The sequence below is a fragment of the Hyperolius riggenbachi genome, chromosome 7 (assembly GCF_040937935.1).
Source record: "Hyperolius riggenbachi isolate aHypRig1 chromosome 7, aHypRig1.pri, whole genome shotgun sequence".
Classification (NCBI taxonomy): domain Eukaryota; kingdom Metazoa; phylum Chordata; class Amphibia; order Anura; family Hyperoliidae; genus Hyperolius; species Hyperolius riggenbachi.
This window is the reverse complement of record NC_090652.1, coordinates 217939145-217966558: the sequence shown is the minus strand read 5'-3', so window position 1 is coordinate 217966558 and position 27414 is coordinate 217939145. Positions and strand designations below refer to the sequence as shown.

At 41.9% G+C, this 27414-nt stretch overlaps 1 protein-coding gene and 1 long non-coding RNA gene across 12 annotated transcripts in view; one reads left to right on the top strand and one right to left on the bottom strand.

Moving 5' to 3' along the window:
* Nucleotides 1-11725, top strand: part of LOC137524841 (uncharacterized) — a 106745-nt gene extending 95020 nt beyond the window's left edge. For 8 of the 9 annotated variants that reach the window (XR_011022791.1, XR_011022790.1, XR_011022788.1 and 5 more), the window contains 2 exons: nt 9110-9187; nt 11556-11725. This is a non-coding gene — a long non-coding RNA (uncharacterized lncRNA). Of the gene's footprint in view, nt 1-9109; nt 9188-11467 lie in introns of all 9 variants that reach the window. The other variant, XR_011022784.1, reaches the window with a different exon arrangement.
* The window catches only part of LOC137524840 (potassium voltage-gated channel subfamily H member 8-like), a 795600-nt gene that overhangs the window by 494224 nt on the left and 273962 nt on the right, over nt 1-27414 (bottom strand). The window lies entirely within an intron of this gene.

Sequence of the window (27414 nt, the reverse complement as noted above, 5' to 3'; positions counted from 1 at the left end):
ATCCCAGGGAAAAATCTGGATGTGACGCAAAGCAGCATTTTGAGGGCAGAAATCACATTGAATGCTAAATTGCGGGCCTAAAGTGCTTTAAAACATCTTGCATGTGTATACATCAATCAGGGAGTGTAATTAGAGTTCTGCTTCACACTGACACACCAAACTCACTGTGTAACGCACCTCAAACAGCTGTGCGCAACACAACAGGTAGTTATATGCAGTGAGGTGGGTTCACTGAACACAAAGGTAGTTATATGCAGTGAGGTGGGTTCACTGAACACAAAAGGTAGTTAGATGCAGTGAGCTGGGTTCACTGAACAGTAAAGGTACTTAGATGCAGTGAGGTGGGTTCACTCAACACAACAGGTAGTTAGATGCAGTGTGCTGGGTTCACACACTATGAATTAGCAAGGCTGTGCATGCAACAAAAGTGTCAGTTTGACACACAGAAAAAAAAAGTACAGGATGAGCTCTGAAAAGAGCTGTTGAGGGGTGCTATAAAAGCAATAATAATCAGCCAGGAGTAAGCTAAACTAATCTGTCCCTAGGAGAACAAGTCTGCAGCAGCTGTCCCTAGTCTGTCTCTAGCAGGCACACGAGTGACTCTAATGGCCGCCGGAGGCTGCCTTATATAAGGGGGGGTGGGGCTCCAGTGCTTAGTGTAGCCTGAATGGCTACAAGGTGCCTGCTGGCTGTGATGCAGAGGGTCAAAGTTGACCCTCATAGTGCATTATGGGGCGAATCGAACTTCCGCAAAAGTTCGCCTGGTGCAGGCGAACGCGAACCACCGAAGTTCGCCTGGAACCGTTTGCCGGCGAACCGTTCGCTACATCTCTAGTCACTATCCCATCACTGCATCTAACTCACCCTGCCACCACTATGACAGCAGAGCTCCGTGAGCCAGCAAGTAATTTTTTGACGGAAAATGACATAGGTGTGTCCCAAAAGACAATAAGATGATGTACAACAGGCATTATTGTGGGGAAAAAAATCCTCAGCTTTTATTCAACTAGTGAATGACCTTAGTGATTGAAATCTACGCCCTGTTTTGATGGCTACCTGGCTGCCAGGGCGTAGATTTCAAATCACCGACCCCGCACGTTCTTGCCGCTTTTGTTGCTCCCAACGATCTCGCCACTGTCTCCCTGCCTCAGCTCACTCGTCTCTATGACAGCACAGCCCTGTGAGCCGGTCAGGAGCCGATTTCATTGGCTCCTGATCCTGTCTATCAACGTAAGCCTCTCCCATTGGCTTACATTGATAGGCAGGGTCAGGAGCCAAAGCGGACAGGAACTCTGCCGTCATAGAGACGGCAGAGTGGGTGGCCCAGGTTTCCAACGTGCGGTGGTGATGACGATTACAGTGGGTATGTGCAGTGATTCGTCGGTATTCGTCGCTATTCCGCCGTTTCTGGTACCAGCGGTCTCTGTTCCTTAATGGGGCAGAGACCGCTGATACTTACATGGTTAAATTTGAGCAAAAAGTGTCCATTCCAAAATTATTCATACCCTTCTCAATAGTATTAGAGAGAGAATAGAAAAGCCTTTATTGGCTATTAAAGCAATCAAATGTTTCCTATAATTGCAGACCAGCTTTCTGCATGTCTCTCTCCACAGGTATTTTTGCCTATTCATCTTTAGCAATGAGCTCCAAATCTTTCAGGTTGTAGGGTCTTCTTGCCATCACCAGAGCCGTTTTTTGGGGCGTGCGGTACGTGCAACTGCACGGGGCGCAGTGCAGCAGGAGGGAGAAGGGGGGCGCTGGCAGAAGTACTATACCGACAGATAGCAAGACGGTGACACGCAGAAGAAGACCAGCGTGATCACCTCTCTGCACTCCTGCTGTGTCAAGTGGGAGGAGAGGAACATCCAGGCCAGGGTAAAGATTATGTATAGCCCTGGAACATCTTGTATTTTTTAATAATACTTTGCACTGTAGCACTGGAACTTGAAAACATTTAGAAATGGCCTTGTATCCCTTTCCTGACTTTTGAGCAGCCACAATTCGTAGCTGCAGCTTGGACTATTTGGAATGGTATGGAACTTTGGACTTTCCCACAGACTGTGACAGTTTGTGAAGGGTACGAATAATTTTGGACTGGACACTTTTTGCTCAAATGTAAATAAAGGCTGAGAAATGTTTTTTTTCCACAATAATGCCTCTTATACATTGTCTTATTATCTTTTGGGAGACACCTATGCCATTTCCTGTCAAAAAATTACTAGGTTGAATAAAAGTGACGTTAAGTCAAAACTTGCCAGGGGTATGAATAATTATGGACAGCACTGTATATCTATATATCTCTATCTATCTATCTATCTATCTATCTATCTATCTATCTATCGGTATATATATATATATATATATATATATATATATATATATATATATATATATATATATATATATATATATATATATATACACACAGTATATACACATACACACACACACACACACACACTATACAACTTATTTTGAGGGATTTTTTTTCTTGCTGGTGGCTGAACAGTATTCTATTGATGAGTGAAAACATCTTCTGTATGAAAACGCAAGAAAATATTATTGAGTAATCCTCGTGTAGCTGTGTATGGAGGATCTCATACATTCAAGTTGTGGTGTATCTAGAGTAAATATTTAAAATTCCATTGGAATTAGAGGGAGCAAAGCTTAACCACTTGAGTGCCATCAGCCTCTGGCCCCTTAAGGACCAGAGACTGCGGATACAAAAACGTGGCTCACTGAAGTCTCACCTTCGCGGAAGGTTCGGTTTGCGGGAAAAGTTCGCGAACCGCAATAGACTTCAATGGGGATGCAAACTTTGAAAAATAGAAAAAAATATGCTGGCCACAAAAGTGATGGAAAAGATGTTTCAAGGGGTCTAACACCTGGAGGGGGGCATGGCGGAGTGGGATACATGCCCAAAATCCCAGGGAAAAATCTGGATGTGACGCAAAGCAGCATTTTGAGGGCAGAAATCACATTGAATGCTAAATTGCGGGCCTAAAGTGCTTTAAAACATCTTGCATGTGTATACATCAATCAGGGAGTGTAATTAGAGTTCTGCTTCACACTGACACACCAAACTCACTGTGTAACGCACCTCAAACAGCTGTGCGCAACACAACAGGTAGTTATATGCAGTGAGGTGGGTTCACTGAACACAAAGGTAGTTATATGCAGTGAGGTGGGTTCACTGAACACAAAAGGTAGTTAGATGCAGTGAGCTGGGTTCACTGAACAGTAAAGGTACTTAGATGCAGTGAGGTGGGTTCACTCAACACAACAGGTAGTTAGATGCAGTGTGCTGGGTTCACACACTATGAATTAGCAAGGCTGTGCATGCAACAAAAGTGTCAGTTTGACACACAGAAAAAAAAAGTACAGGATGAGCTCTGAAAAGAGCTGTTGAGGGGTGCTATAAAAGCAATAATAATCAGCCAGGAGTAAGCTAAACTAATCTGTCCCTAGGAGAACAAGTCTGCAGCAGCTGTCCCTAGTCTGTCTCTAGCAGGCACACGAGTGACTCTAATGGCCTTATATAAGGGGGGGGTGGGGCTCCAGTGCTTAGTGTAGCCTGAATGGCTACAAGGTGCCTGCTGGCTGTGATGCAGAGGGTCAAAGTTGACCCTCATAGTGCATTATGGGGCGAATCGAACTTCCGCAAAAGTTCGCCTGGTGCAGGCGAACGCGAACCACCGAAGTTCGCCTGGAACCGTTTGCCGGCGAACCGTTCGCTACATCTCTAGTCACTATCCCATCACTGCATCTAACTCACCCTGCCACCACTATGACAGCAGAGCTCCGTGAGCCAGCCGTCAGGAGATTATTTCATTGGTTCCTGACCCTGTGATCACTGTGAGCCAATGTGATTAGATCACAGGGTCAGAAGCCAATGAAATCGGCTCCTGACCAGCTCACGGAGCTTTGCTGTCATAGTGATGGTAGGGTGAGTGTGCTGCAGTGGTAGGAGAGTGGCAATATGAGCGGTAGTGGCGAGTTCGTGTGGCGCACTTATTGAAATCTACGTACTGGCAGAGATTACAGGCCCCAAACAGGGCATAGATTTCAATTAGCATGGTCTGGAAGCGGTTACGGAGCACCTGCAACAATTCTAAGTAGACCATAAAAAATTATTCAGGATACCCATTTTTATGTTGTTAATTTGGCACCATTGCATGGCGATGGCAACGCCATGCAATGTGCACTTTGAGAAAGGAGCCTACAATATTATGTTCCTTTGTTAAAAAATATTTACAAAGAGATATTCTAAGGAGGCTTTTTTTAAACATTCTGCAGACAATAAAACTGGTTGTTACCCAACTTTTATTCTTTCAGTTTCCCTACTTAGTGGTAAAACAGCTAAACATCTCTTGCAGGGCTGCTGGCCATGTTATTTCACAGAATGCTTATATCAGAGTTTAACAACAGTCTCTTCAAACAGACCTTCCTAGTTTCTGCCTCACTGTAGCTCTGCAAGCGAAGCGGATGTTTTATTTTTCCACACCACACTTTTATGGAATTAGGGCTTGTTTCCACTGTTGCGACGCGATTTCGGCCGCATTCCGACGCTTGTAAAAACGCATGCGGATGCGTTTCCACATGCGTTTTTACCCGCGATTTCGCCTGCGATTTCGCATGGCAGGGTGCCATGCGAAATTAACCATGACACTGCCAGGGCTAAATAAAATTGAAAAAGGTGCGAAATCGCACGCGAAATCGCGGGTAAAAACGCATGTAACAAACGCATGCGTTTTTACTATTAAATACATTAGCGGCGATTCGCACGGATTCCCGACGCAGGCGAAATCGTTGGCTCTTTTGTGCGTTTTTTTCACGCTGAAAAAAACGCACCTCAACAACGCTACAGTGGAAACAGGCCCATCCACTTGTATTACATGTGCGGATCTGCATGCGTTGGACGCATGCAGATTCGCGATAGTGGAAACGAGCCCTAAGGCACACAAAATACACAAAAATCCACAAAAAAAGATTGCTGCTGTAACTCAGGGGAAATATTATTTATAGAGGAGGGAGAATACTCTCTAAAAATACCTCTATCTGGTGATTGAAACAGAAAAAAAAAGCATAAAGACTGGCTACATAATTTTCAAGTATGTCATCCCCCTCGATGAGAGGAGGGGTTAAAGCACATCTGAACTGGGACAAAAAAACATGACTTTTACTTACTTGGGGCTTCTTCTTCTTGCCTCCTGCCCCCCCCTTCCCTCCCATAGTCTTTGAGACCCCTCGGAGTCTTTGGGGACCCCTTTGTTGTGCCGCTGTTGCCCTCAGAAGAATTTCCAACCTGGTTTGGTCATGGGCTACTGTGCATGCTCGCCTCCATCAATTGCACTCCTGCCTTTAGGAGTGTTCTGCACATGTGTGGTTTGCAAAGAATGTGAAAAAGCTCCCTGCAACTGGAGTGTGATTGATGGATGCACATGGTTAGAACTGCGCATGTGCAAAAGGCTGCGACCAAGCCAGGTTGGTGATTTTTCTGATGGGAACAGTGGCACAATTGGAGGGGCCCTTGAAGATGCTGAGGGGCCTCAAAGACTACTGAAGGGGTTGGCGGCGGGGGGTGAAAGAAGTTTACAGCTGCAGTAATGTACTGCTTGCTGTCTACTGCTAGAACTTTCTTCTTCTAGTCTGAATTTTGATGCCACATACACACAATTCACTTGAACACAATATGAACATAAACCATAACACTACAGTAAAAACAAATCATTTGTAAAGTGTTTTTCTCCCATTGGACTCAAAGTACCTAGACTTGCCTCAGATCATGGTCCTGACTACAGACTGTTTACACCCCTACTTATTTCCTGATGAAGCGGCTTATGCCTGCGAAACGCGTTGCATCTTTTCTGGGGGGACTATACAATAAATTGTTTATTTAAATTGACAGTTATTATGTCTGCTTCTTGGAGGTAAGTCCACCGCTGCCTCCCAAGCATTTTTAAGGTTTTTAGATATTTTTATCCTGCTGGTGCCTCTGTTCACTGCTGCTAGAATTGTGTCCAGCCCTGGTGGAGGAGTGACCTACCCCCTTTCTTTCCGATCTACAGAGAGCAACTTTTTAATCCTGAGTGAGGACAGATGTAATCTTCTCACCTGTTTGTACAGTGGTTACCTTCAAGGTAACCCTGGTTTGTGAGTATTTTATTCTCACACTTTATTTTTCTTCCACCTTTCTATACATACTACACTATATTGGGCTCTCTGTGTTCTTCTTATATCAGATCAGTACATATTTTATGGTTTTATCGTAACACTAAGAAGAAGTACTGAAGGCTTTTAGTGTAGTGGTGTGGTGCATATTTGGGTTTCCATCAAATTAGTGCAAAATGTTGCAGAGTACCCAGAGAGTTCATAGTGACCAGAACCACTCGGAGAATATAAGGGCTAAATTATTACTAATAATAGATGCTAAATATAGTTTTGCCTTCTTAAACAAAGGATATTTGAAATAATTCAACCTTAAGTGAGCAAGTGTGGTTTCCCATGATGCGTCACTTCCAAAAATGCAAATAATTTCTTTTTGCCTTTGAAAGCCAGGTGCACATCCAGAACCACTGGTGTATAGTGAACATATACCGGTAGCTTATACATTTTACAGAGCCACACTAATCCAACATACATACAGCGCTGGTCCTCATGAAAGTTTGGAAATTTGAGTCCAGACGTCTAAATCTTTTGCATAATATTTGGTTGCATGGGGGGAGGGGGTGTCTTATTCCACTACTTAGACCATATTAAAACAGGCAAAGAGGGATTTGGAACTACGTCATACATATTGAGTAATTTGTAATGCATTAAAACGAGAACACTATCTGAACCCATGCAGTTATGTTTTTGCTCCTTATTTGGATGATAAGATTGGGGGGATGCTGACCTCGCTTTGCATGGCGAGTTTCTGACCATAATATGCAGCAATATACACAGCTGTCCCAAAGGACTGTATATACTATAAAGAAGGGACTGCCACACATTTTTATAACCTTATTGTAAAGGATAGCGTAGATACCGCCACAGGGCCAAGCGGCATGGCGGCTATCTCTGCGTATCAGCCGGCGGCCTCTGCCGCGCAGTTACATGCGGCTGTTTTGCCTGGTCCTTCTAGTGCACATAGATTGAGAGCTACACGCGCGCGCTCCAGGCGACAGGACCTTTATGCAAGCAAAAGAGGAGTCAGCTGATCAGCCGGTCAGCTGACTCCAGTAGTGCTCCAGATTGGCTGCGTGACTGGGCGGTGCTGTGGAGCGCTCTGAGTATATATAGGACCTGCCTGTCAGTTGCTGGTTGTCTGCTGTTGCAAATGCTAACGTGTTAGCGCTCAGACCCTTAGTCAGATCCTACAGTGTGCTAGAACCAGCTGGAGCTGGGGATCCACACTTAGCCAGATTCCGTTGATAGCTTAAAGTACTAATTGCATTGTGTTATCTGTGTACTTAGTCTAGATCCCAGGTGTTGAAACCAAGGACTTCACACCTAGACTAGGATATTGCTACATTGCTATTGTTTATCTGTTATGACCTTCTGCTTCCTTGACTACTCTCCTGTTTGCTGATTCGGTACCTCTGCCTATCTGATTATTGTTGCCGACTCTGCCTGAACCTAAACATCAAATCAGCCTTCCGTCTTTGTACTTTATCTGTCCGTACGTTGCCTACCCTGCTTGTCTGACCTTCCTGTCCTCACTAGTGGGCCTAGCCATTAGTGAGGAATCTCTAAAAGTTGTCACCTACTCCTTAGGTGATCAGCCCTTGCAACACTGTCTGTAAAACCTGCTCCTCTGGTGATCATCCTTGCAGTACAGTCAGTGGTCCCTGCTCCTCAGGTGTCCACTGGCTGCAGTACAGTCTGAATCCCCTGCTCCTCAGGGGATCCTTGGCTGCAGTATTGCCTGAATCTCCCGCTCCTCGGGATATCTCCTCTTCTCATTACTGTTGCACCAAAACACAATCCCACATTGGTTGTCCCGTGTCTAGCTATACTAGCATTATTAGTGATTCTGCAGATCACCACATAATCAGGTATAGTATCTGTATTATTGGTGATACTGCAGATCACCAATAATCAGGAAAATCTGTGTTGCTGACACCAACCGTTACACTTACAATGTGATGTTTTTTTGTTTCAACTAATTACACAAGTAAAATATTTTGTTATATTTCTACATTTTTATAAGACATTAATCTTAAAGAGACTCTGTAACAAAAATGTCATCCTGTTTTCTACCATCCTACAAGTTCCTAAACCTGTTCTAATGTGCTCTGGCTTACTGCAGCACGTTCTACTATCACCTTCTCTGTAATAAATCAATGTATCTTTCCCCTGTCGGACTTGTCGCCCTGTGTCTGGAAGGCTGCCAACTTCAGTGTTGTGGATCTGTGATGCATGCCCCCCTTGAGGCCCCCTCTATGCACACTCCCGTGTGTGTGTGTTATTTACATTAGCCAGCTTTTCTCTGCTCTCTTATCTTTTACAAGCTGGATAAATCCTCCTCTGCTGTGAAAGGAGTCACATACTGAGGAATTACAGACACCGGGCAGAGCTGTCTGCAGGAAGAAACAATCAGCTTGTAACTCTTCAATGGGTGAGAGCTGCAGGGGGAAAGAAACACACAAATGATTTCTTGAGATTCAAAAGGAATGCTGTATACAGCCTGCTTGTGTATGGATGTATTTTCTATGTGTGGACATACTGTACATCAACCTACTTCCTGTTTTGGTGGCCATTGTGTTTGTTTACAAACAAATTTTTAAAACTGTTTTTGACTACTTTTAATGCGGCGAGGAGCGGTGAAATTGTGACAGAGGGGAATAGGAGATGTTCCCTAACGCACTGGTATGTTTACTTTTGTGCGATTTTAACAATACAGATTCTTTTTAACAAAATGTCTAAATTAGGCCTAAATGAAGTAGAAAGGGATGGCAGAGCAGCTAGAGCACAACAAAGTGGGGGTAGGGTTTCTCAGTATACAATTGGCCAGGCTTGCTTGCCCTTTATTAAATGTGCATAATGATATATCATAAAGCCAAAGCATAATGACGTAATAGACTCCTTAACCCTCTCCTCCTTATTGTTTTTGTGTCCTTTTACCCAGACATCTCTTCTACCAAACTGACAACACCATCTAGAATTCCCAAGCCACAGCAGGCCTGTCTCCAGGTAGCACTCATAGGTATGGCTTGCTTGTAATGGTTACATCATTATATGATCTATGGTTGGATCATGTAAACAAGATAAACCAGTGCAGGACGTTCACTAGAGGTCCTGGCCTGCTTGACTGCCGTTGTCTTATTAAAAAAAGTTGTGGAGCACACGTGCAGGGTTGATGACTGATAGGAAATGTTCACCATTATGAAAATGCATATATAGTAGGTCATCACAGTCTTTTCCCAGTTACATTTTCTTAACAATTTACATATGCGTTGCTAATCTCTCGATCCATATAGTTAGCCTACCTATCCTAATCTCAGCTCATGTTACACAGTATAATTAGTAATGGCAGCGGCATGCCAATTGTGTTTTATAGTATTTCCTGGGTGGTAACTTGATGTTGAGAGGTAGCTGGAAATTTCAGGAAAAGATAAGTAATACCCACATGCAAGGACTGTCACCCATCGGGGATCAGAAAACGATTCCTCAAGTGACAATTCGGGGGATTGGTGCTGTACAGACACATCCCCAGACTTGAGGCTAGTGATGTGTTCTGTTGCTATGGAGGGACGACGATCGGCGGACAACAGAGCAGATTCAATCGATTGGCGGGGTTGAAAAAAGCATTGCGATTGGTAATGCTTGGGCATCGGGGGTCATTAAGGATCCAACAAGATGGATCCTTAACGAACCCCGATGCCCAAGCAATATTGATAGGCAGCCGCTGTACACACATAATGATCGATGGCTGAAACAGTCGTTATTGGCCACTTCAGCTGACAGTTATCACATGTGTGTACATAGCTAAAGATTTTGATGCAGCTGCCACAATCAATCATGCAGGTAATGCTCTCACTTTGTTTACTTGCCAAGCAGAAGTCTCTTTCATGTTCCCTAAACATCAACATACAATAGGCAGCAGGAAATGGGATATGAGTTCTACCATTACAGTTACTGTTAGGAAAGTCACTTGGCAAGGCTCCAAGGAAAGTGAAAGCAGAGATTGTTTACCATTATGGTACTTTTTTCAACAGGGTTATTTTTTAGACTTTATAATGGTGTAGAAAATATGTACTGTATTTTTTTGGACTATAAGACTCACTTTTTCTACTCACTCCCAAAAGTGGGGGATAAAAGTCACTGCATCTTATAGTCCAAATGCAGGGATTTCCTGACTTATGAACGCCTGCCAATACGAACCTCCAACCCGCCGCAACGTCGGGGACTCCCTGTACTGTGTCCATTTAGAGAACGACACAGGGGGACAAACAAAGGACACAGAGGGACTCAAATGGGCATAGAAGAGGATACGAGGGGGACACAAAGGGGCATAGAGGAGGACACAAGGAGGACAGAGGCGGACAAAGGAGGACAGAAGGGGGACATAGGAGGACACAGGGCGACTGAAGAGGTACAAGGGAACATAAGGTACAAAGGAGGCATAATCTACAAGATGCCCCTTCACCATGGATGCACCAGGTTTAGTATATGTTTTTTCCCTTGGTTTTTGGCCCCTAAACCTAGGTGCGTCTTATGGTCAGGAGCATCTTATAGTCCAAAAAATATAGTATATGAGCAAAGGTGTAATGTTGACTGTAATTCCATTTTAACTAAGTATTAAAGCTGTTATGTTATTTTAATGGTTAAACATGTTGAGAAAGCCTTGTTTACTACACATTAGCTATATGCAGCGCTGATCCATGGAACATTGCTGTGGCACAGCCTCTAATTCCTTCATTTGCATTAACATATAAGTGAACGTGGGCTGAATTTTTTTTATCTAATAATCTCAGGATTCTGCTATGCAAATATAAAACAATGTAGACATAATGGATAATCATTTAAAAACTGGATTGTTTCAGACTAACACAATTGTGTATTCTTCTTATCACCACCCTCACTCACCTAATCCCCCAAAGCATTATGTTTTATATAGCAAATGCCTTTTATTGAAGAGTGGAAAAACAAATAGTTATGTTTTTGCAGCTCAGAGTGTATTGAACATGCAGCTGTTTATAGATTTCAATCTGTTCCCTGTTAACCTCCAAAGAGATTGAGTTGGAAGATTTCATCTTCTCCAATAAAGACATCACAAGCTGCTTTGATAGGCTTTGCCAAATATCCTCTAGAGGCTTCAAACACAGTGAGGAGGTGTCTCCTTAGTAGCTGCCATCGATGACAGATGGAGTCTCAGGAGAAGGAAGGAATGCTGAGTCAGAACTGACAGTTTCACTTGTACATGTCAATAACCTATTGTCCATTGTTGAGGCCAACAGAGTCTCAAATTGTCTATTTCATTAAGGTGGAACAGTAAACAAGACTATAACAGACAAAAGTGTGGAGAGCACATCAGAGCTGAGACATTGATGCCTGTCCTTATTTGTCTTCAGGAGCAGGAAGCCAGCACCTGGATTTACCCCAGATGATAATAACCTACTATTACTGACAATTCCTACAATCAACAGTGTGAAAAGTAGTTTAGCCAGAAACATTACCATTGTCTAAGCTGAGCATGAGTAGGATAAGCCAAGACCTATCTTCCTAGAAAATAAACTACTTTAGTTGTATCTCTCTAACTTTGTTAGTGGATGCAGGTTCTATAACAACAGATCGGATACATCAGTCTGTGGTTTTATTTGCTGTATGGTTAAGGAGACTGTGAGGCCTGGTGGATTCCCTGACTCTGGATCAATCATTATTCCCCAATCTCCACAGCAGTCTTTACCCTATGTAGTGCTCCCTCGCTCAGTCTTGGGGGTCTAATCATGTCTACCCAGCACACGGTTGCACCGAGGCATTAAAGCGGAATATAACCCTGCATTTCAACTTTGCTCTAAAACATTATTTACAGTATATTATATGCAACCAGCATTTTTTTTTTACTAGACCAGCATTGGAAGGGTTACACAGGGCTTTAAAGTTCCTGGAGATTTCTGCAGACGCATTCGAAGCTGAAATAGATACATTTTGTTTACATAAATGTATCTAAGTGTTGAATGTGACTCATCTCTCTGACTGAGAAGGAGCTTGGAGGACAGCCAAAGAGTGTGTAACATTTATCAATAGATACATATAACTAGATAGAATGTAACAATCTGAACTTCTGCATATCTCTCCACGGAACTTTAAACCTCTGTGTTTAACCCTTCCAATGCTGGTCTAGTAAAAAAAATGCTTTTTGCATATAATATGCTGTAAATAATATTTTAGAGCAAAGTTGAAATGCAGGGTTATATTCCGCTTTAATGCGCAAAGCATAAAGACTGTTAAAGTGAAGGCACAGATATCACCAGGACCCACTAGGCAGAAGCACAGGGAAAAACAGAGAAGTACAGATAGATGGGTTGTCAAATCAAGCCAGGGGTAATACACATAAGTTACTAATCAATGGTGCTTTCCAAGGAGCAGGCAAAAGAGTATTCAGGGTCAGGCAAGGGTCATTCCAGGCAGCAATCCGCAGAATGGTCAGGTTTAGGAAAAGGGTCAGCCCAGGCAGCAAGCCAAAGAATAGTCAGGTTCAAGCAAATAGTCACAGCAAGATCAATCAAATTCACATCCAGAAACTAGTAGCAGCAGCTAATGCCATCATCAGAAGTTTGTAGGGCCGGATTTATACTTTGTGTGCCCCTAGTGCCAAATATGTTGGGGCTCCCCTTTCATGTGCAGCAACACCCCTCCCATTCCATGCACAGCACCTCTTCCATGTGTTTCATTCATGTACTATAGCCCCTCTCTTTCATGAACACCTCCCTTTGGAATCAGTTCCCATTTTTAGCCTTCCTTTCATATGTAGCAACCCCTCTTTCATTTTCAGGATTCTCCTTGGGTTGCAGCTACCCAAGGCTCGGGCCTTTTTGGCCTTTTCAGAAATGCAGCCCTGTAAGTTTGTGCAGAGCAGAAGAAATCCTTTTAAAGCAGCACTAACCAATCATTCATAATGTAGCCCAGCCACACACACCATCATCCAATCAGGAGTCAGCTTTACTTCATGTTATGCCAGCTAACAGCAACTATACTCACTGGCTCTTGCGAGCGTAAGACGGACATGGTGTCATGTGCACTCAGTCCAACATAGCCCCTATAGTGCGCACACGCACGTGCATTCACTCAACCCCCAGAGACACCGTGAGCACTGGCGGACAGATCAGGCCACTCAGCCCGTTACCCAGAAGTGCTAGGAACATCGGGAGTGCAAGAGGCAGGCAAGATCATGACAATGTCATACAGTGATATCAGCACATATTACTTAATTTATTAGCAGTAGTTGTGCTTACATTTCTAGATTTTAACTACTCTGCGACCGCCTAACGCAGAATGGTGGCCGCAGAGTGGCTCCCCCTGGACCGCCTAATGCAGAATTGCGTCATCTCGCTCATCGCAAGATTAGCAGGGAACGAGCGCTCGCTCAAGTGCCCATTCTCTGCAGGCCGCGATCAGCCTGCCAGCCCACGATCGCGGCTGGCAGGCTGTTTTTTTTTTGTTAATGGGGGGAAAGCAATGTAAACAGCACTGCGATCTCCCACAGCGCTGTACTAGTGACAGCCTTGTCACTTAACTGTCCCTCAGATGGCCTCACAATCTAATCCCTGCCATAGTCCTATGCCTTGCAAGCATAGTGCAAAGTACGGATCGAAGACAAGGGACAATTTGGGGGACAGGGGATTTAAAAAAAAAAGATAATTTTTAATAAAGAAAAACCCTAGAGATCGCAGGAGCGATCAGAGACCACCAAAAGAAAGCCCTATTAGGGAGAAGAAACTGAGGTAAGATTCCTTTGGCTGCTAAGTTGTATGGCCGTGCAATTAACTGTTAAAGTTGTGCAGTGCTGAATTGTAAAAAATTGCCTGGTCACTAGGGGAGTGTAAACCTGTGGTCCTCAACTGGTTAAAGACAATGTAGAACATTAATAGGCTGTTTCATGTTTATTTTTTCCCCAAAACTGTCTGTCTACAGGCAGGAGTATAAAGGCCCTTATTCAATTCACTTTTTCTCTTAAGTTTTCTTCTGGGGATATTTTCACACCTTATTAATAAATTGCCCTTTAAGTCGCCAGCTAGCAAGAAAATACTCAGAATAATTTTTCATCTACTTTTTGGTACTTTTTCGATTGTAAAGTGCTGAAAAAGATGAAAAAAGATCTAATTGGAGAAAACTTAGGGAAAAAAGGGCATTAAATATGGGCCAAAGTATCTAATGGACACATGTACCATTACAATTTCATTAAAGAGTCATTAACATCCAACTTGTTTAAAGAGGCACTGAGGTGACACAGTGATGAGCCAACATTTCACATATGCTCAATTTTGCTCAATTACCTTGCAAAATCATTCTTTGTTATTTTCCATTATTCGTAACTCATAATGCTGCAACATCATTTTGTGTTATCTTGGAATTTCATGCGTAATTTTGTGTTTACTCATAATTTAATAATTTGACATAATTTATTATAAAAATGTATCTCAATCAATAGTAATTACGAGAATAGTGCTGTAACAGTAAGCGCTGTCTAGTGGATTCTGGAGGCCTAGGCATGGGCCTTGGGGGCCTTCTCCCAAGTCTGCCCCTGTTTAATAGATCCCCCATACTATAAAAAAAAATATTTTAAAAAGTTTTTACATAGCCAGTTTTTACACATAGATGTGATCATTTGATTGATTGGTTGTCACTGAACAGGGTACACCCAGCTGTGCACACATGCCGCATGTGGAAACATCTGTCTGAAACGTATGCTTTTTATGTTAGTTTTACTAATATCCAGTGGAAAGCATTGCAGTGAATTTAATATGTTTAATATTACGAAGCTGACCTTGATAATGAGGGCTGTGATCGGCACAAACAGCTTGGCTACATAATTATGGCTGTTTTCTTAGAAACGTTGGCAGTTATGCCTTGTTATCAGTAAAATTTGTCGTTTTTTCCATTTAGACCAGAGAGTTTAAGGCCCCAAGGCAAAGGCAGATCCAGTTTTTTAAACTTCTTTTTAAATTAAGTGTTTTCTCTCCCTAAAGCCATTTGCTGTTTCCTCCAACATGCGTGATTGTATGTTCTTCCTCAGGCCATTTTGTATTAATTAGTGTGTGTGTCTCTTGTTGCATTCTCACATAGAGCTGCCCAGCACAGAATGCAACATGAATTTCACTGGAATATTAATGCTGAGAACGAGCCAGAAGAAAAGATGTCAACATTTTAAGATGTTTCTATGGATGCGGTTACTTAGCTGCTGTACCTGCCGACAGTGTAAAAATGGCGCCACATTAATTTGCATTATAAAACAATATTTATCGTTTTATGAGTTAAAAAATGGTGCTGATTTAAAAACGATATGTATCGTTTTATGGCTTACATTTTAAAGCGATATTCATCGTTTTATTGGTTTAATATGAGTTTCACACCCCGTGTGTATATATATGTATGTGTATATATATATATATATATATATATATGTATATATATAGTATATATGTATATAGTATATATATATATATATATATATATATATATATATATATATATATATATACACATACATACATACATACAGTGGGTTGCAAAAGTATTCGGCCTCCTTGAAGTTTTCCACGTTTTGTCACATTACTGCCACAAACATGCATCAATTTTATTGGAATTCCATGTGAAAGACCAATACAAAGTGGTGTACATGTGAGAAGTGAATCGAAAATCATACATCATTCCAAACATTTTTTACAAATCAATAACTGCAAAGTGGGGTGTGCGTAATTATCCGGCCCCCTTTGATCTGAGTGCAGTCAGTTGCCTATAGACATACATTGCCTGGTGAGTGCTAATGACTAAATAGAGTGCACCTGTATATATATATATATATATATATATATATATATATATATATATATACACAGTATATGTGAAGTAGGCCTTAATGCAGTACAGCAACTGCTAAAGTCCCTTTAACTACACAAGCCAAAGATTATGTCATTATGTGTATGTGTGTGTGTGTGTGTGTGTGTGTGTGGGTGGGGGGGGGGGGGGGGGATGGAAGGTCACTCTGAATGCATATTCATGTGCAAGAAACTTATTTACAAGGCCTTGAACATCAATGCCTGAAACCACTATGGGGACAACCCACTGAGCTGTAGTGACTGGAAAACGAATTGGAAGTAATAGAAATGCAGTCTGCCAGCTAATATGATTTGGATTACAGAACAGCAGGAAATCTAACTAGAAACACCTCGTACAGAATCGAGCACATATTGTCAATTTGTTATATCTTTTATTTAAAAAAATACCCACCTAATCTAAAACTCTTTAAGGAAAATAACCCTGTAGCCGCTTTCAATCATTGCTTGGGCATGGATGAATTCTATTTTCCTGACTTTGTATCTATAAGTGTCTAGAACTCTCAGAACTTGCTCAGGTATGCTCTTAAAAATAACAAAGATTTGATTCCCATTCTTACAAAGTGTCCATAGGTGTTGGGGAACACTAGCAGAAGATTGTTTTCAAGTGGCACCTCACAGCAATTAAATAAAAACAAATGCCCCTCCACGCCACTGTAAATCTACTCACTATTTTCTGGTTGCTGGTTGCTGGTTTTTGCCAATCACTGTACTCAGTCCAGGTGGGAAGCTTGTTAATTTCCCTCCCACATTCATGCTCCTCACTTATTGGCTGAGGGCAGTTCAGTGTGACATGAAGCAGAGAAAAGAAACACACCTCAACCCTCTGCAGAAGCTGCTGAAATATGATCTATGTTGTGCTCCCAAGTGTTTACAAAGCACGCTAGATATTACAGTGCAGTTCCTATTACAGAGCTCAGTGGGAATGAGCAATGCATACACCATTTCAGACAGAGGAGGAAAAAAAAGAGTAAGAAATGAAATGACATCAGGATTAGCTTCAGTCAGAGGCAGTAAAGATGGAAAATGCCTGAACTTGTACCCACTATTCTCCTTAACACATGTATCAATATTGGTAACAATAGCATGTATGGGGGTTTTGCTATTTACTGCCAAAGTCGACCAAAATTACACGTAAATTCATGTGTAATTACGAATGTTTATGGAATTAATTACGCTTTTCCCCGAAATTTCGCATTAAGATTACCATGCGTAATTGCGAATTAGGATGCGTAATTATGCATAGGCGTATCACTACAATTCTGTTTTTACAGGTTATGCAATCCAATGCCCTTATTAAAGCAGCAGGTAAAGCCATACTATCCCAGGGAAAAAAACTGCACATATATAAGTAGATAAATACTTGTTCTACTTGCATAACATATGTATTGTACTGTCCACGTTTTTGTTTTCCAAATAAGGAGAAAACTGTTCCAGGCATTTTCCATCTTTACTGCCTCTGACTGAAGCCAATCCTGATGTCGTTTCATCCCTTACTTTTTTTTTTCCTTCTCTGTCTGAAAGGTGTGGGTACAAGCTAAAAAAAAATAGTTCAAAAAGAACTTGTAGTTTTTGAGAATTTTTTTTTTTAAAATAAAAAAGGGTGGGTGGTGTAATGGTTAAGGGCTCGCCTCTGACACAGGAGACCTGGGTTCGAATCTCGGCTTCTGCCTGTTCAGTAAGCTAGCACCTATTCAGTAGGAGACCTTAGGCAAGTCTCCCTAACACTGTTACTGCCTATAGAACCTGTCCTAGTGGCTGCAGCTCTGGCGCTTTGAGTATACCAGGAGAAAAGCGCAATATAAATGTTATTTGTTATTTGTCTTAAAATACAAAGAAAAATGGTTTTTAAACTGTCATTTTTCTGAATTTAAAAAACTATTTTTCTTTGCACATTTAAAATCGATCAATCGCTCAAAAAAAACATGGTCTTTTTTAAAAATAATTTTTTTGACTTGTGCCCACTATTCTCCTTAACATATTTGCCAATTTTGGTAGCAATAGCATGTATGGGTGCTTTGCTACTTTGCTATTCACCGCCAAAGTCGGCACAAAATGACGTGTTAATTACACGTAAATTCATGTGTAAATTACGAATGATTATACAAAATCAATTGAATTAACAATTTGATTTGCAATTGGTGTACAGGCATAAGTGCTAAAATTTACGGGACATTTTGCGTAATCATAATTAGCTGATGACGATCATCACTGTAGAATTGCAATGCAATGGGCAAAAAAGTCACATCATGTGTTGCACACTTGATCCGGCACGTAAAGTAAAGCATTCAGTTCATGAAAAGTATGCTTCACTACAACTGTAAACACGCACGTTGTCCAGAACCACACAGCATGCCTCACATTATTCCAATGGATTCCGTCACATAGCACTGCTAACACGCCAATGTGAACATACCATTACAATTTTATTGCATCGCGTTTGTTATGCAATTAAGTTGCCCAATGCATCACAAGGTGTAAGTGTGAATGTAGCCTAAAGGTGGCCACACACGATGCAATAAAATGATCCGATTTTACGGCAATTCGATAAAAACGATCGTATCTCTCGAAAAAAATCGAAAGCTTTTTTTTCATTTGACTGAAAAATCTGATCGGATTTCCCTTTTTTTCCAATTTAAATCGATCCGGAATGCCAGATATTTCTCTTCAATTTCTACTAAAGATTGTATGGTGTGTGTTGGATTGTCAGTTTATCAATATACACACCCTAATAATTTTCTCAGAGTTCCCAATCATTTTTATCATTATTGGGGAAAAAATAAACATAGGTGTGTGGTACATTGGTCATATTTTTGAAATGTTACAATCAGTCAGAAAAATTGATTGCAATTCTTAAATTGAACAGATATTTTAAAAAAATTGTATGGTGTGTGGCCACCTTTAGTGATATCACAGGCCCTAGAAAGTCTGCTGGAGCATTTTCTTCCGCAGAAAAGGTCATTTTCAGACTTGTAGCTACCATTTAATTTTCACCTGGAGCATTACAACAACAGTACAGAATTATCATTAAAGGGATACTGTAGGGGGGTCGGGGGAAAATGAGCTGAACTTACCCGGGGCTTCTAACGGTCCCCCCCAGACATCCTGTGTTGGCGCAGCCACTCACCAATGCTCAGGCCCCTCCCCTGGTTCACTTCTGGAATTTCTGACTTTAAAGTCAGAAAACCACTGTGCCTGCACGCCCGTGTCCTCGCTCCCGCTGATGTCACCAGGAGTGTACTGCGCAGACACAGACCATACTGGGCCTGCGCTGTGCGCTCTTGATGACATCAGCGGGATCGAGGACACGGCAACGCAGGCGCAGTGGTTTTCAGACTTTAAAGTCTGAAATTCCAGAAGTGAACCGGCGGGGCCGGAGCATCGGTGAGTGGCTGCGCCAACACAGGATGTCTGCGGGGGACCGTTAGAAGTCCCGGGTAAGTTCAACTCATTTTCCCCTGACCCCCCTACAGTATCCCTTTAAGGTATTGGTCAGCTTTATTGCAGCACTTCCAGCCGCACAGGCAGTGCTCAGTATTACCTCTGAGCAGCTTACTACTCTACAGCAGTGTTTCTCAACTTTTTCGGCCCAAGTACCCCCTACCGCAATTCAGTTCCAGCCAAGTACCCCCCCACGTGTATAATATATATATATATATATATATATATATATATATATATATACACACACATATACATACACGCGCGCGCACACACACGCACACTTATGCCGCATATATACCGCACCGCAGGTATAGGTGCCCCCAGTATAGATAGATAGCCAGGTATAGGTGCCCGCCCCCAGTATAGGTGCCCTCAGTATAGCTAGGTATAAGTGCCCCCAGTATAGCCAGGCATGGGTTGGTGCCCACAGTATATATAGGTATAGGTGTCCTCATAGCTAGGCATGGGTGCCCCCAGTATAGCCAGGCATGGGTGCCCCCAGTACAGCCAGGATTGGGTGTCGCCCAGTATAGCCAGGCATGGGTGCCCCACAGTATAGCAAGGCATGGGTGCCTCCCAGTATAGCCAGGCATGGGTGCCCTTAGTACAGCCTGGCATGGATGCCCCCAGTATAGCCAGGTATAGGTGCCCCCAGTATAGTTAGGTATAAGTACCCCCAGTATAGCCAGTCATGGGTGCCCTTAGTACAGCCTGGCATGGATGCCCCCAGGATAGCTAGGCATGGGTGCCTACAGTTTAGTTAGGCATGTGTGCCCAAAGTATAGCCAGGAGGGGATGCAGCGCAAAACGGGGGAGCATGCCCACACATAGCGGCGGGGAGGGGGGTCCACTCCCCCCCTCCCTCACCTTGGACTCCCCCGTCAGTGCTTCCCCCTCCGACACGTATTAATAGCAGCGGCGGCGGCATGGTAAAAGGAACGCACACTTACTTCTGCGTTCCATGCCGGAGGTCCGATCTTCTCTGAGCCTGACACTACTTCCTGATAAACAGGAAGTAGCGTCATCGCTGAGAGAGAAGGACCTCTGGCGTGGAACGCGGAAGTAAGTCCGCGTTCCTTTTACCATGCCGCCGCCGCCGCTGCTATTAATGCGTGTCGGAGGGGGAAGCGCTGACAGGGGAATCCAAGGTGAGGGTGGGGGGGAGGGGACCCCCCTCCCCGCCGCTATGTGTGGGCATGCTCCCCCGTTTTGCGCTGCATCCCCTCCTGGCTGCGTACCCCCAGCTATACGCGAACCGCGTGTTGAGAAACACTGCTCTACAGTACAGTATTTTCCAGTATTCACAGGAGATAGCAAGAACCACAAAGGTAATGTAAGGACTCTCTTGCTTTCCATAGGGGGAGCTATGTTATTCTCATCTTGTGGGTTAAATACCCCTTTCCTGTGGCTAGTTTTATCTCAATAAATATATGTGTTGCAGCAACATGGTGGCTAGGTGGCTTTAAAGTGACTGACAGCACTCTGATTTTCATTCTCGTAAAAGCCACAGAGGTGGGCTGCAGGTTGGTGTAGTGGTTAGCACTCTCACATTGCACCTTGAGTTTGTATGTTCTCCCTGTGTCTGCGTGGGTTTTTTTCCAGGCACTCGTTTCCTTCTGCGTCCCTTAAAAATTACAGATAAGTTAATTGGCCTCCTAAGTTGGCCCTAGACTACGATATGTACACTACATGATACATACATAGACATATGACTATGGTAGGGATTCGATTGTGAGCCCTTCTGAGGGACAGTTAAGTGAAAAGACAATATAATCTGTACAGCGCTGCGAAAGATGTCAGCGCTACATAAAAACTAAAAAAATTAAAATAAAAATACAGAGGTTGCAAGTTCTCTTCATCTGTGTGGGTTTTCTCGGGGGGCTCTGGTTTCCTTCCACATCCTAACAACGGCCCAGTGCACACCAAAAACCTCTAGCAGATCCGCAAAGCGCTAGAAGTTTTTGAAGCAGATTTCAGAGCGATTCTAGGCAGGTTTAGAGAGGTTTTGTAAACATGCCTAGTGTTTTTTGGAGTGTTTTTGTGTCGCAGATTACAAATATTGTTACAGTAAAGCTGTTACTGAACAGCTTATGTAACAAAAACACCTGGAAAACCACTGATCTAGCGTTTTTCAGAGCGGTTTTCCACATTCCTATACTATAACATTGAGGCAGAAACCCCTCAGAAATCTAAAAAAAGCTGCAGCCTCCGAGTTTGCGTTTGTGGAAAAAACAAACCACTCTGGTGAGCACCATCCCATTCACTTTCATTAGCCAAGCGGTTTTCCCCCTGCAAGCGTTTTAAAAAACGCTCCAGAACTGCTCTGGTGTGCACCAGCCCAACATGCTGGTCAATGGCTCCCCCATAAATCCATAGATTATGAGGGGGATATTTCATTGCCAGCCCTAATAATTGACAGTAAGTTAAACATTCTCTGTAAAGTGCTGCAAAAAATGGATCAGCACTATATAAGTCTTACAACAAGCACATATATTTAATTAGGAACGATGACAGTTATGGTGTGCATGTTCTGTAATTTACTTAGCATTTTCATTACCTGCTGCAAAGCTTCAAAACCTGGGAAAAGTAATTTGTCAGATCACTCCAGTAACAGCTTCTAAACCACATTTCAACAATGAAATAATATTCCTAACTAGCACTCTTCAGCTGTTAGGGGAACAATTAATATTTAACCATTTAGTGGCATCCTAACGTATTAAAACGTCATGCTTTACCCTATTAACGGCAACATGACGTATTAATAAGTCGCGCGTTCCCGCCGCTGCTACCGTCGTGTGCGCACCGCTACGGCCGCCGTTTCCGTCGGGATCCCGTGCTGAGGGATTGGGGAAGAGGACCAAACGGTCCTCTACCCAATCGCAGTGCCTGGAGTGAATGGACGTGACCGCGAACAGCGGCTACGTCCATTCACAAAAACAGGAAATGTAACAATAAAATAAAGTGTAAAAGAAAAAAAAAAGTGAACACTTGCTATAACGAGTGTTCACTAGCGCCATCTTGTGGCCAAAAAGTATATGACACGTACAAAATACATACATTTACAAGTACATACACATGAGTAATAAAATTAATAAAATTACACTTCCAACACTCCCCCTCCAAAAGAAAACACTTGTAAAAAAAAAAAAACAGCTTAAAATAAATAAATAAATACTTGCCTTAGGGACTCAGCTTTTTTAATCTATATTTTATGGGGGAAAATTAATTTTAATTTATTACATAGGGGCTTGTAATTATGGCCAGAACAAAAAAAAAAACAGAACGGAAAAATAACACCTATATTTCAAAATAATATACTGTTGCCATACATTGTGATAGGGACATAATTTAAATGGTTCAATAATCGGGACAACTGGGCAAATACAATGTGTTTGTTTTATCCACAGGATAATGTTTAATTTTAAAACTATAATGGCTGAAAACTGAGAAATAATGATTTTTTTCTATTTTTTTGTTTTTTTCTTATTAAAATGCATTCAGAATAAAAAAATTCTTAGCAAAATGTACTACCCACAGAAAGCCTAATTGGTGGTGAAAAAAACGAGGTATAGATCATTTTCTTGTGATAAGTAGTAATAAAGTTATTAGGGAATAAAAGGGAGGAGCACTGACAAGTGAAAATTGCTCTGGTCCGTTAGAGTAAAAACCCTTGGGGGTGAACTGGTTAAAGAACTCATGCTGGCAGAACTTTTCCTATTACATTTGGACTGTGGAGCATATCATTTATAATAATTACCTCTGGGGAAATATAGATATGATAGTCAGCCTGTCATTGGTTGTAAAAAAAAATAGAGAGAGGAGGAATGTTCTAATGGAATTGTACCTAAAACTATGTAAGTCAAATATCTACAGACAAGAAAACAACAGAATTTTGTCTAAAAATATAGAAAAAAAAATCATGCTGGAAAGTAAGGGTAAATAAAATAAAAAAGGCAGCTGTCTCCCTAACGATGCCCATTAATGATACAATCTTGATTGTACAGTCTTTCCACTTATAAGTAACATGAGGGACTATATAATGTATCTGTTCAAAGTCTATTCACTTAGTTTACCTTTCTCCCTTCATAGTTTTACACCTGACCACTTTGTTTGTGTTGTGTTACCCTTTCTGCATGCAGGGGAATGCAGCAGCAAAGAAAGTGTATGGGGCCCAGTACACTAACCGCGTGGCACCAGAAGTTTCCGACCCACCACAAAGTTAACTGAGCATTACCATGTGACTTCCGTGGCGACGCAGCAGCGGTGGAATGCATGGAAGTCAATTAGCAATGCAGAAATGTTACATTTGTTGGCAGCGACGGTGCGGCAGGCATACAAATATGACAGGGAAGCCGGGATTGACAGGGATGACATGCTTCCTGTCCAGCAGTTTGTCAGATCAGGTCAAACTGTTCAGTTTTCACTAAAATCTGGGCCCAAATACTATTGAAGTCTATTAGGAAAAATGTTGGTACTTGGTTTGGTTCCCATTGGGGGCTCCAAACACAGGAAAGGGTGAAAAATGGCATGGGAAGACCACCACAGCTCTGGGAAAGAGGTTTCTATTAGGACTTGTATGGTGACAGGAAGGGCCCTTTTCCACTACGGCGTTTGCGATGGCTGAATCGCAAAACCGCAAACCGCTAGTGATTTTACAAATCGCTACAGTTTGCTTTGAACATAGGAATCGCGGTAGGTCATTTCCACTACCGCGATTCGTTTTTGACCTGATCGCGATCGCGCGGCGGAGCGATTATTGCCGCGATTTTGCTATGCAGTGCTTAGCATAGCAAAATCGCGGCCGCAAACGTCGGGAAATCGCCGGTCATTTTTTACATTTTGCGATTCAGCAATCGCTAGCGTTCAGCTAATGGAAAAGGGACTATTTCATACTGCTTTGAGCGCAACAAGAATAATATAAATAAAAAGACTTTAAATTTCACCTTTGGGTGGTTTTATCATGCTGTGCACTGTGAAATTGCTAAGTGATATTTATGGGACCCAACAGGAATACAGTACACTGGCAGACACATTTTTCTCTCAGGCCCCTTTTACACTAGGGCACTTTCTTTTAGTTGGATCTTTTATTTTCTGTTCATCGGATCCCCAGATAAGGTTCTGCAAACCTTACAACTAGTACAGAATGCTGCAGCCAGACTCCTAGCCAATGCAGCTCACATATCTCCCCAGTACTGCAAACTCTTCACTGGTTGCCAGTAAAATGGAGAATCCATTTTAAGAACTGCCTGCTGACGTTCAGGGCTCTAAACCACATATGACCAAAATACATAGCGGATCTATTGGAACTTTATGCCTCCCCACGCACCCTCCGCTCTGCCAGTTAGATGAATCTTGTTATTCCCAGGATACACTTAACATTTGGTGCTCGGGCCTTTTCCTATGCAGCCCCTACACTATGGAACTCACTTCCACAGTCAGAGCGAGAAGCTCCTTCTCTGGACAGCTTTAAAAAAAGGCTAAAAACCTACCTCTTTTCCCGAGCCTTAGAGACTGTATAACACAGGTCACAGCACATTGAGTCCCCAGGGAGAAAACCGTGATAGAAATATTATTGTTATTGTTGTTTATTTGCATTGCGTTCCCTTTCTGCACGCAGGGTAACCCAACAGCAAATAAAGTGTATTGGGTCCGAGTACAATAATTGTGTCGCACTGGAAGTACCCTCTTCTCTGCTGACCCACTGCAAAGTCAATAGTGCATTACTTTAAAACTTCTGAGGCAACACATAGTGTCGGCAGAATGCATTGAAATCAATGCGCGATGCAAAAATTTACGCAACGCAAACACGGCTAGGAAGCCAGGAATCCCAGTGACGTACTTCCTGTCCAGCAGGAAGTGAGTCACTGGGCGAGGGGTAGTGACGGGCTGCAATGGGCGGCACTATGCATATGACCCTATTGGCACACTCTGTCGCCAGGTCATATGAATTTTTGGCGGTGGGTGCAATGCGAGGGTGGCGGCGCATCATTCTGCTTTTCCCAGATGTAAAACCGGCCTCAATGTCAGCATTTTTTAAAATAACTTTCTACAGAACATCTACAATTCAAAAAGAATGTCAGTCAAATAAAAAAGTTTTTTTTTTTTTTTTTTGTAGTTTGAGCCTCAATGAGTGTCATCAAAGAAAAACACTAGAAATGTATTGGTGTGCTGAAAAATATTTGTTTTCTGAGTGGTTATCACAAGGATACTTAGCTAATAACAAACATGTGGTTCACAGTAGACATCTGTCATATTGACCCAAAATTTGAGTTTGATTCCTGCAGACTTAAGAAATGAAATATACCATATGGCATCCCATTTACATGGTAGGTAGACCTAAATGGTGAATTGAAAAGCAGAATCAACTGCCTAGGAAGAAAAAAAAACCAAAGCTTAAGTCTTTGTAAACATGTTTACAATTAGTCTGTAGATCCACATTTGCATGGTAGTACCAAAAAAACTAAAAAAAAATGTGGCAGATGGCCATTAAAAGTTTTTTCGTCCCAAAAAAATTAGCCAGCAGAGTTAGGAGACCCTTGATATGTCTTCCAAAAAAAATTAGCCTAGCCTAAGAGTAGAGGGAGAAGACCCTTGGAGGATTACTACTGAAGCACTTGGCTATATATGTATATTGTTGTGGTTGTTTTGGAGAGGAAAGGGTGGGTGGATGGAGCGAGGGTTGGGGAAGAGGGTGGTGGGTTGAAAGGAGGAGAAGGGCTCTATGCTATGATGAGTTGGCTAGGTTGGAGTTGGTATTGGTTACCAGCATCACCACCATCTACAGGGAAGAGTGCAAATATATTATTCTTCGTTAACAAAGAGACTTGTAAGTGTCAGCAATTCTTGAAAAAAGTGGCCCAAGCAATGTTGCCATATCACTTTGTTAATTGAAGACACAATGGGCATGATTCACAAAGCTTTTTTACCTGTTTTCCTCGGTTTATCTATGTTACTTTTTTAAGCTCCCAAAGAGCAAACATTTAATATAATTAAGGTAAGAAAAGTAATATTGGAATGAAGTTAATCAGGAACAACTTATTTTGAGTGATTATTTTGCTTGTAAATGTGTTTAAAGGTTATTTTTATCAAATAGGTGATAAATACCGGTAAGTAATTTATGAGAAGTTTTGTAGAATAGAGCCCAATGTATTTGTTATAGAAAAATGTTAAATGTAACAAAGTACCCATTGTTATAAAAAATCCATAACAAAAAACAATAAAAAACTGCCTTTTACAAACAATGTCACAGTGTCATTTGTAAACTGAAAAACAATGGCCCTGCATCAAAGAGTTTTGTACCTTATCAATAAAATACATTTTAAGCCCCACTCATACAAACTGGTTACCAAAATAAGTCACAAAAGCCAACTAAGGATGACCTTTTTTTTTTACTTTTAAACTTACTAGATACTAAAAAGCTGCTATTTTTAAGAGATAAGAAACATCCACTGGGATACAACTCATAAAAAAGTTTCCTGATTCAGAGTCAATGTGGTAAAATCACTGGAAGGCCAGTACAAATGTAGTTTAATAAAGCCCAAAACATTTTTATACCGCTAGCAGAGTGGGAGTGGAGTTAGAAAAAAATATGTTATAATTAGCAACAGTTTCTTTTTGTCTACTCTAAAATGCAGTAAATGCTGTAGAATAATCCCCCAATGACAACACCAAAACAGCAAAAGTAAACATTTAGAAGTCTATAACATTTTCCATGGGTCCCTCTCAGAGTATACATTCAAAAAACGCCACAAGCTAACTTTGGTGCGGAGTTCATTAGAAAAATACATTTGGTTTAACTAGTTCACCACTAAGGGGTTTTTCCCCTTATGGACCAGAACAATTTTTACATTTCATTGCTCCTCCATTTCATTTGCCAATAACGTTGTCACTACTTATCACAACAAAATGATCTATATCTTGTTGTTTTTTT